This window comes from Bufo bufo, chromosome 8, assembly GCF_905171765.1.
Source record: "Bufo bufo chromosome 8, aBufBuf1.1, whole genome shotgun sequence".
In the NCBI taxonomy this organism is placed as follows: domain Eukaryota; kingdom Metazoa; phylum Chordata; class Amphibia; order Anura; family Bufonidae; genus Bufo; species Bufo bufo.
Window position 1 is genome coordinate 72,692,065 of NC_053396.1, and position 9,521 is coordinate 72,701,585.

The 9,521-nt window shown below is 43.0% G+C and overlaps 1 long non-coding RNA gene across 1 annotated transcript; it reads left to right on the plus strand.

Annotated features, from left to right (window-relative positions):
• Positions 1-1,296: 1,296 nt before the first annotated feature.
• LOC120977258 lies at positions 1,297-2,859 on the plus strand. The gene is made up of 5 exons (XR_005773845.1): positions 1,297-2,052; positions 2,135-2,262; positions 2,346-2,473; positions 2,557-2,684; positions 2,767-2,859. It is a non-coding gene; the product is annotated as an uncharacterized LOC120977258 (long non-coding RNA).
• The last annotated feature ends 6,662 nt before the right edge of the window (positions 2,860-9,521 follow it).

Below are 9,521 nucleotides of genomic sequence, written 5' to 3' on the forward strand. Positions count from 1 at the left end.
AAGCCCCAAAATACAAAATGAAATAATAGATATCCTTTCAAAAAAAGTAGAAGAAGGCATTGTGAGTGAAATTAAAGCCTCCAATTTTTATTCAATAATTATGGACACAACACAAGATGTTTCTAAAGTTGACCAATTAAGTCAAATATTCCGATATGTGACTGTAAGCAGAGACAAAACCCAAAGGGCAACTGCTATAGCTATACAAGAAGCATTTTTAGGTTTTCATGTCGTAGAAGACCCTAGTGCTGCAGGACTTGAAAATGACATTATAAAATGTATAGAAAGTAGAGGTTTACAGCTATCAAAATGTCGGGGGCAGGGTTATGATGGTGCTGCCACCATGAGTGGAGTATACTCGGGTGTTCAAACTCGCATTCAAAAGAAAGAAAGAAATGCCTTGTACATTCACTGTGCAGCCCACAACCTTAATTTAGTTCTACAAGATGCCGTGAGCCACGTACCTGAGGTGTCAAGATTTTTTGAGGTGATACAGAGTTTGTATGTTTTTTTTGGAGAAAGTATCACCCGATGGTCTGTTCTTCAGTCACTAACCACTGAATCCTCTGTGACCCTAAAAAGACTGTGCCCAACACGATGGTCATCCCGTTATGACTCGCTGCTTGCCCTACGCTTTCGGTTTGTTGATGTCCTTAAAGCACTGTCTAAATTAATATTGACTTCGACCAAAAGTAAAGAGAGGGAAGAGGCCAGGGTCCTTAGGAATAAAATTGAATCTTTTGAGTTTGTCTTCCTACTTGTTCTACAGAGTAAAGTTCTGGAGCATATAAATGCAATATCAAAGGTTCTGCAGTCAGAACATATGGATCTGTGCAATGCAGCCCATTTAATTCATAATGCCATTGAAGCTCTTAGCAGCTACAGGAAGCAATTTGAAGATGCTAAAACAACAGCTATCAAACTTGCTGAGAAGTGGGGAATTCCTGCAATGTTTGTAATTAAAAGAGTGCCCAAAGTAAAGCGCCATAGTGGGGAGCTATGTTTGGACGAAAGACTGCAAGACCCAGAGAAGAGATTTAAAACTACTATTTTTTATGCTACTTTAGATGTAATAACATCCCAGTTATCAAGCAGATTTGGTAGCATGAACACTGTAGTTGAAAGATTTCGGATCATTCAGCCACGTGTGCTGGCGACTGAATCAGAGGATAACTTGTTTCAAGCTGCACTGCAATTTCAGCATTATTACCAAGATGATATATCTTCCGATTTCGCAGGGCAATTGGTTAGTTTTCGGAGCGCACTGCAAAATGAGATCTCTGAGCTCCACACAGTTAAAGATTTGGCACACCTGCTTATAATTGACAATGCTGCTTTGTCATCTACCCTACCGGATGTATGTACAGCTTTAATACTTTTCCTCACATTACCAGTGACGGTGGCATCTGCAGAAAGATCATTTTCCAAATTATCTCTGATTAAAAATTACTTGAGAAACAGCATGTCACAACAACGGCTTTCTGGCCTTGCCCTTCTAAGCATTGAGAATGAAAGAGCAAGAAAACTGGACATTCCAGCTATTGTTGACAAATTTGCTGAGTCTAAAGCGAGACGGCGCAACTTCTAGTAATATGTATTTTGCGTAAGTGAGCAGTTTGTTGGGTACAGGGAGTTATATTATCAAAGTTCATACTAACCCAGTTCAATTTATTCAACTTTGGTTGTACTAAACAGTTAACTAGTTTGGTTCTATTTTAGCTGCCTTCTTTTTGGTAACAATGATGCAGATTAATAAACAATTCTGATGTTGTTAGACTCTAAAACACAACGACCGCCTTTGAACTATTTGAATACAGCACTGGTTTCTGCACAACAAAAGCTTAATATCAAAAAGAAGGCAGATGTTACCAACATCAAAAATACTTAACATAATTACTAAATGCTACCATCTCCTTTCCTACAGTGAGAACAAATTGGTTCCTTTCTACTTGATGCCTCCTCGTTGGACCTGGCTGGTTAATTTTGATGTTTCATTTGGATTTCTGTTCTGGTTGAGAAGCACAACTCGTGCTTATTCACAATCAAATTTTGGTAAGTAAAAAATTTATATAATTTTATATTTAACATATCTAATTATGCAACTTAATAAATGCTACCATCTCCTTTCCTACAGTGAGAACAAATTGGTTCCTTTCTACTTGATGCCTCCTCGTTGGACCTGGCTGGTTAATTTTGATGTTTCATTTGGATTTCTGTTCTGGTTAAGAAGCATGACTCGTTCCTTTTCACATTCAAATTTTGGTAAGTAAAAAAATGTATATAATTTTATATTTAACATATCTAATTATGTCACTTAATAAATGCTACCATCTCCTTTCTTACAGTGAGAACAAATTGGTTCCTTTCTACTTGATGCCTCCTCGTTGGACCTGGCTGGTTAATTTTGATGTTTCATTTGGATTTCTGTTCTGGTTAAGAAGCATGACTCGTTCCTTTTCACATTCAAATTTTGGTAAGTAAAAAAATGTATATAATTTTATATTTAACATATCTAATTATGTCACTTAATAAATGCTACCATCTCCTTTCTTACAGTGAGAACAAATTGGTTCCTTTCTACTTGATGCCTCCTCGTTGGACCTGGCTGGTTAATTTTGATGTTTCATTTGGATTTCTGTTCTGGTTAAGAAGCATGACTCGTTCCTTTTCACATTCAAATTTTGGTAAGTAAAAAATGTATATAATTTTATATTTAACATATCTAATTATGTCACTTAATAAATGCTACCATCTCCTTTCTTACAGTGAGAACAAATTGGTTCCTTTCTACTTGATGCCTCCTCGTTGGACCTGGCTGGTTAATTTTGATGTTTTATTTGGATTTCTGTTCTTGTTAAGAAGCACGACTCTTACTTATTCACAATCAAATTTCAGTAAGTAAAAAAATTTATTATATTTGAAATTCTTATCTAATTAGGCACCAAACTGACAGCCAATATTCTGTGATTATTATATTTTTTAATTGTAGGTGATTTACCAAGATATGGGTCAAGAAGCTTTATGCCTTATGTGGAGAATCTTTGTTCTGGAACGCTTTTAACATTTTTTTCTATATTTTATATGGTAACATTAAAAAAAAAAAATTAAAACCCCTATCTCCTTCTATTTAATATTCAACTACAACACTTTCAAACCGGGAGGGGGTGGAGTCTTGGCGGGGGTGGAGTCTTGGCGGGGGTGGAGTCTTGGTGGGGGTGGAGTCTTGGCGGGGGTGGAGTCTTGGCGGGGGTGGAGTCTTGGCGGGGGTGGAGTCTTGGCGGGGGGGCCCCAATTTAAAGTTTGCCCTGGGGCCCATAGAACTCTAGTTACGCCACTGTATATATATATATATATACCTCCTGGTTCCCTGCCTTCTGCTTGTGAACCTTTTTTATTTTTCAATCATACCAGTATGGTGCATAAGTAAGGCAATTTTCCCTTCTTGACTGCATATACTGCATGTCCCACCGGGGGTCTCGACCATAATATGGGTAAGCTTCAGTGTCACCCAAACATAACCTTTCTCACCATATCCATATGGAAGGTGTCACTAGCCCCTTCCCGAGGGAACGAATTTATACTCTTTATTGCCTCTGTCCATCCTGGCATATTATCCACCCAGGGAGTAACTAAATAATAATCAGTCCCACAGACCCAGACTACATAATCCCTACATGTTTCTCCTACATTCGGAGGGGGTGGAGAGACCTTACCTTGCTTTGCACCCATTACTTAAAACTTAATTGAGATGGAGGCAGAGCAAAATTTTCCCCAGAACTGGCTGTACAGAACCGTGAAGGACTTATGTCTATGCACAAACTCCTGCTCAACTGTCTGTTAGTATAATCCCTTAAAATAGTTACTTGCGTTCACCAGTTGCTGGGTTAGAAGGTCATCCAGGACAAAACACAATAAAGCTAGTACATTTTTCACAGTATCAATTGCTGCTTACCTTCAGCATAAAAAGTACTTAATGCTTCATAACATTAAAACATAACAGAAAGCCTAAGAAAGCGACAGAAAAGAAGCAACAGACAGGGGGTGACAAGAGAAATCAAGGTGCAGACTCTATATAAATTCTTCCCAAAAAAATTCCTCTAGTGTATCCTTCCCAAAAGATATATCTAATAAATACTTCCCCAAAGATTTTATCTGTGTGACCTGGCCAGGAGTCTATTTACAGTCTATCTTCCCTAAAGACAAACACCATTATTTTTCATTCTATCTTCCCTAAAGACAGACACCATTATGTTTCACTCTATCTTCCCTAAAGATAGCTACCATATCTTTAAGAATGTCTAAAGCGGATTCAAAATAGAAGCAACAGAAAATTTTACGGAAAGTATCAGAATGTCCCAAGTCGTTAGACAGGAATGTTCCGTTACTTACCGAATTCCTGTATTTCCTATTCCACGGACGATCCCCCAACTGAAAGAATATATCCCGTCTCAATGCACCGTGATTTCATCCTTTGTCCCCGAAGACAGACGTCTGGAGAACATGTCAGTGACACAAGCAGTATGATGTCAGTAACAGTTCTATTTATTGTTTTGTCATACAAGGCCTTATATACAATCCATGCATACATACGAGAATAGCTGCAGCTCTGATTACAATAATAGCAGTTCCTTCTACAGACAGGCAGCTCTTGTTATAATACTGCTGACTAGAAACTTTTCCTTATACAGAGAGGAGGTAAATGTATATAAAGTCACCCTTCAATATGATGTCACCCAACCTCCTGTCCTTCATACAGATCATACAGCTAATTCTTGTTAACCCTTCAGTCACTATTTTTTACCAGGCTCAATTTTGTGGTTACCTTTCGCCCGGGGGTTAAGAACTTCAAGGCAGATGCCTTGTCTCGCAGCTTTCCTGGGGGAGGTGATTCAGAGGATCCTGCTCCGATTTTGGCTGATGGGGTGGTGGTCTCTGCTCTGTACCCCGAATTGGAGATGGAGGTGTTGGGAGCCCAGGAGGGGGCTCCTGGTTCTTGTCCCCCAGGTAGTTGTTTGTTCCTAAAGGTCTGCGATACAAGGTATTCAAGGAACATCACGATACTGTCCTTGCTGGACATTTCGGTGGTAAGTCCACCTGTGATCTGGTGTCCCGGAGGTTCTGGTGGCCAGGGTTACATGAGAGCATTGAGGATTACGTGGCAGCTTGTGAAACCTGTGCTCGGTCAAAGGTTGCTCATACTCGACCGGCTGGTTCACTTCTTCCTTTGTCTATTCCGTCTCGTCCATGGACGCACTTGTCTATGGACTTTATTACGGATCTGCCGAGTTCCTCCGGGAGAACAGTAATTTTGGTGGTAGTTGACCGTTTTAGTAAAATGGCTCACTTTAGATCATTAACTAGTCTGCCTAATGCCAAGACTCTTGCGCAGATTTTTGTTGATAATATTGTGAAATTGCATGGTATTCCTTCGGATGTGGTCTTTGATAGGGGCATGCAGTTTGTCTCCAGGTTTTGGAGGGCCTTCTGCTCTCGGCTTGGCATTCAACTTTCGTTCTCTTCAGCTTTTCATCCGCAGTCGAATGGACAGACAGAGCGTACTAATCAAAACCTGGAGACCTACTTGAGGTGCTTTGTGGCTGAGAATCAGGAGGACTGGTCCTCATTCTTGTCCCTAGCAGAATTTGCTTTGAATAACCGTAGGCAGGAGTCCACGGGTAAGTCGCCATTTTCTGGCGCATACGGTTTTCATCCTCAGTTTGGTACCTTTTCTGGGACTAGTTCCTCTGGGATGCCAGAGGAGGAGAGATTTTCTTCTGCCTTGTCTTCTATCTGGCGGAGGATCCAAGTGAATTTAGAGAAGATGGGTGAGATGTATAATTGAATGGCTGACAAGAGACGTGTGACTGGTCCGGACCTGTGTGTGGGTGATCTTTATCTGCGGTGATCAATCCAGTAGCGTTTCGGCTGGATCTTCCGCAGACTTGGAGGATCCATGATGTGTTCCACAGGTCTTTACTGAAAAAATATGTGAAACCATCGCCATTGCCTCCTCCTCCTGTTCTGGTCGATGGAAATTTAGAGTTTGAGATCTCCAGGGTTCTCGACTCTAGAGTTCTTCGGGGTTCCCTTCAGTACCTGGTACACTGGATGGGATACGGCCCTGAGGAGAGGATGTGGGTTCCGGCGCTGGATGTCATAGCCAGCCGACTAATGAGGGCTTTTCACAGATCCCACCTGGATAGGGTTGGTCCGGGGTGTCCGGAGGTCACCCGTAAAAGGGGGGTACTGTCATGCCCTGCTCTGACTATGTGCGGAGGTCGGCCAGATTAGCAGCACGTGTTTAGTTTTTTGTTTTGTTTTGGAGTCGTGCTAGATCTGCCTCCCTTCAGGTGCACTGGGTGGGGTCATTGGTTTAAATTACACTCACTCCCAGTGTTCCGTGCGGGTTATAGCTTTGTCTGGCTTTGGAAGCAAGGATGGAAGGATTGGCTGTTCCTGCTCTGATAAGATAAGTTGGTTTCTGATTTCTTGTTGTTTGCTGTCTAGGCTGTTTGAGTTACGTCTGTCCCCTCCTGGTTCTGAGGAAACAGGCTGCCTCTATTCCCCTTTCACCATCTCAGGGATTCTAGGGTATTTTCAGCCCAGGCACGAGGACACATTATTCCCACCTTAGGGGTCTGAATGTGGGCTTAGCAGAATAGGGAGAGCTGTTAGGGATTTGCTAGGAGGTGACCTTATCCCCGGCTTCTCGCCTAGAAACTTGTTTGTTTGTTTATCTGTGTTTCTGATATCCTATCCGCCGTGACAGCCACCTTCCACCTCTGACTCCTCTTCTTCAGACTCCTCTCTCTGCATTGCCTCTCTCTGCGTTATTTTAAGGTGTGTTAAGTAGTACTATTCCTATCAGTTTAATCCCTGCTATGTCCCCTATCAGGGGACGTGTACATGGCATCGATTTTAGGAACCGGGAGATGGAAAAAGATGCTTGGTCGGTCCTCCTACTTCAAATTTGGGGCACTGCGCGTGCAATCTAATGTGCCACCAGATAGTTGTGGTGTGTTATGTTGTTCTATTCTTATCAGTTTAATCCCTGTTATGTCCCCTATCAGGGGACGTGTATATGGCATTGATTTTAGGAACAAGGAGATGGAAAAAGATGCTTGGTCGGTCCTCCTACTTCAAATTTGGGGCACTGCGCGTGCAATCTAATGTTCCACCAGATAGTTGTGGTGTGTTATGTTATTCTATTCTTATCAGTTTAATCCCTGTTACGTCCCCTATCAGGGGACGTGTATATGGCATCGATTTTAGGAACAGGGAAATGGAAAAAGATGCTTGGTCGGTCCTCCTACTTCAAATTTGGGGCACTGCGCGTGTAATCTAATGTGCCACCAGATAGGAGTGGTGTGTTAAGTAGTTCTATTCTTGTTTATCTGTGTTTCTGATAATCTGTCCGCCGTGACAGCCACCTTCCTCCTCTGACTCCTCTTCTTCAGACTCCTCTCTCTGCGTTGCCTCTCTCTGTGTTATTATAAGGTGTGTTAAGTAGTACTATTCCGATCAGTTTAATCCTATCAGGGGACGTGTATGGAATAGATTTTAGACAACCGCAAAGAGTTGTCAATAGTTGACACACTCATGACATAAATTTTATACCACTATGCATCAATCTTGGTGTAGGTATGACTGTGCTCGTGGCAACGTTTGGGAGATTGCAGGCGATGGGGGTTTTACAAAGTATATGGTCAGGCTGAGGTAGTTTAGTGACAGTTAAGTGACCCAGAAAACAATGATTCTGCAGTGTGGTCCCATTGTTGGCTTAGTAGGCTTTAATGATAACCTAAGATGATCACAAAGAAAATTAATGTTTTTTTCTATGCAAAATTATCCAGCCGATCGCTTTTGGTCTGTTCACAATAAAGCAACGACCTTATCATCTGGGGTGTGACAACATTGCCATTGCCAACACACTCATAGAGGTGGTCGCTTCATTGTGATACGCAAGCCCCTTCACCACGACAAGGTAACGATCACGAAGGGGAATTGACACATGTATGTGCCTTTTTTTTTGTTTGGTTTTTGAAGCCACAGTGAAGCACCAGAGGCCAGAAAAATTAGGCATGTACACACGCCTGAAAAATTAGGTATTGCTGCAGCCGCTGCTACAGTAGCTGTAGCAGCAGCCAGAAAAGTTGATGTTTGTTTCCCAGGCAGAAAGTGCCCTAAAACATTGCGGCTTGAACGCTAGTTGGTGGCGGATAAGTCACGCAAGTCACCCGGCATTCAGAGGTAAAATACAGCAGGGTATGGACCATTTTTAGCCCAAGGCATATCATCTCATCACCAGGCCTTTTTTAGTCGAATGTATCGCCCACTGTCAGTCCTTTCGGGATCCATCCCTCATTAATTTTAATAAAAGTGAGGTAATCTAGACTTTTTTGACCTAGGCGACTTCTTTTCTCAGTGACAATACCTCCTGCTGCACTGAAGGTCCTTTCTGACAGGACACTTGAAGCGGGGCAGGCCAGAAGTTCTATCGCAAATTGGGATACTCAGGCCACAGGTTAAGCCTGCACACCCAGTAGTCAAGGGGTTCATCGCTCCTCAGAGTGTCGATATCTGCAGTTAAGGCGAGGTAGTCTGCTACCTGTCGGTCGAGTCGTTCTCTAAGGGTGGACCCCGAAGGGCTGTGGCGATGCGTAGGACTTAAAAAGCTCTGCATGTCCTCCATCAACAACACGTCTGTAAAGCGTCCTGTCCTTGCCGGCGTGGTCGTGGGAGGAGGAGGATTACTTTCACCTCTTCCCCTGTTAGATTCCCGTTATGCTGTGACATCACCCTTATACGCTGTGTAAAGCATACTTTTTAATTTATTTTGGAACTGCTGCATCCTTTCCGACTTGCGGTAATTCGGTAACATTTCAGGCACTTTCTGCTTATACCGGGGGTCTAGTAGCATGGCTACCCAGTACAGGTCATTCTCCTTCAGCCTTTTTATACGAGGGTCCCTCAACAGGCACGACAGCATGAAAGACCCCATTTGCACAAGGTTGGATGCCGAGCTCCTCATGTCCCGTTCCTCGTCCTCACTGATCTCACTGAAGGTCTGTTCTTCCCCCCAGCCACGTACAACACCATGGGTACTAGATAGGTGACAACGAGCACCCTGGGATGCCTGCTGTGGTTGGTCTTCCTCCTCCTCAAAGCCACATTCCTCCTCTGACTCCTCTTCCTCAGACTCCTCTTCCAGCGTTGCCGCAGGTCCAGCAAGCGATGCTGATAAGGCTGTTTCTGGTGGTGATGATGGTGACCACAACTCTTCCTCTTCACACTCATCTACGACCTGATCCAGCACTCTTCGCAGGGCACGCTCTAGGAAGAAAACAAATGGGATGATGTCGCTGATGGTGCCTTCGGTGCGACTGACTAGGTTTGTCATCTCCTCAAAAGAATGCATGAGCCTACAGGCATTGCGCATGAGCGTCCAGTAACGTGGCAAAAAAAATCCCAGCTCCGCAGAGGCTGTCCTAGCACCCCGGTCATACAAATACTCGTTGACA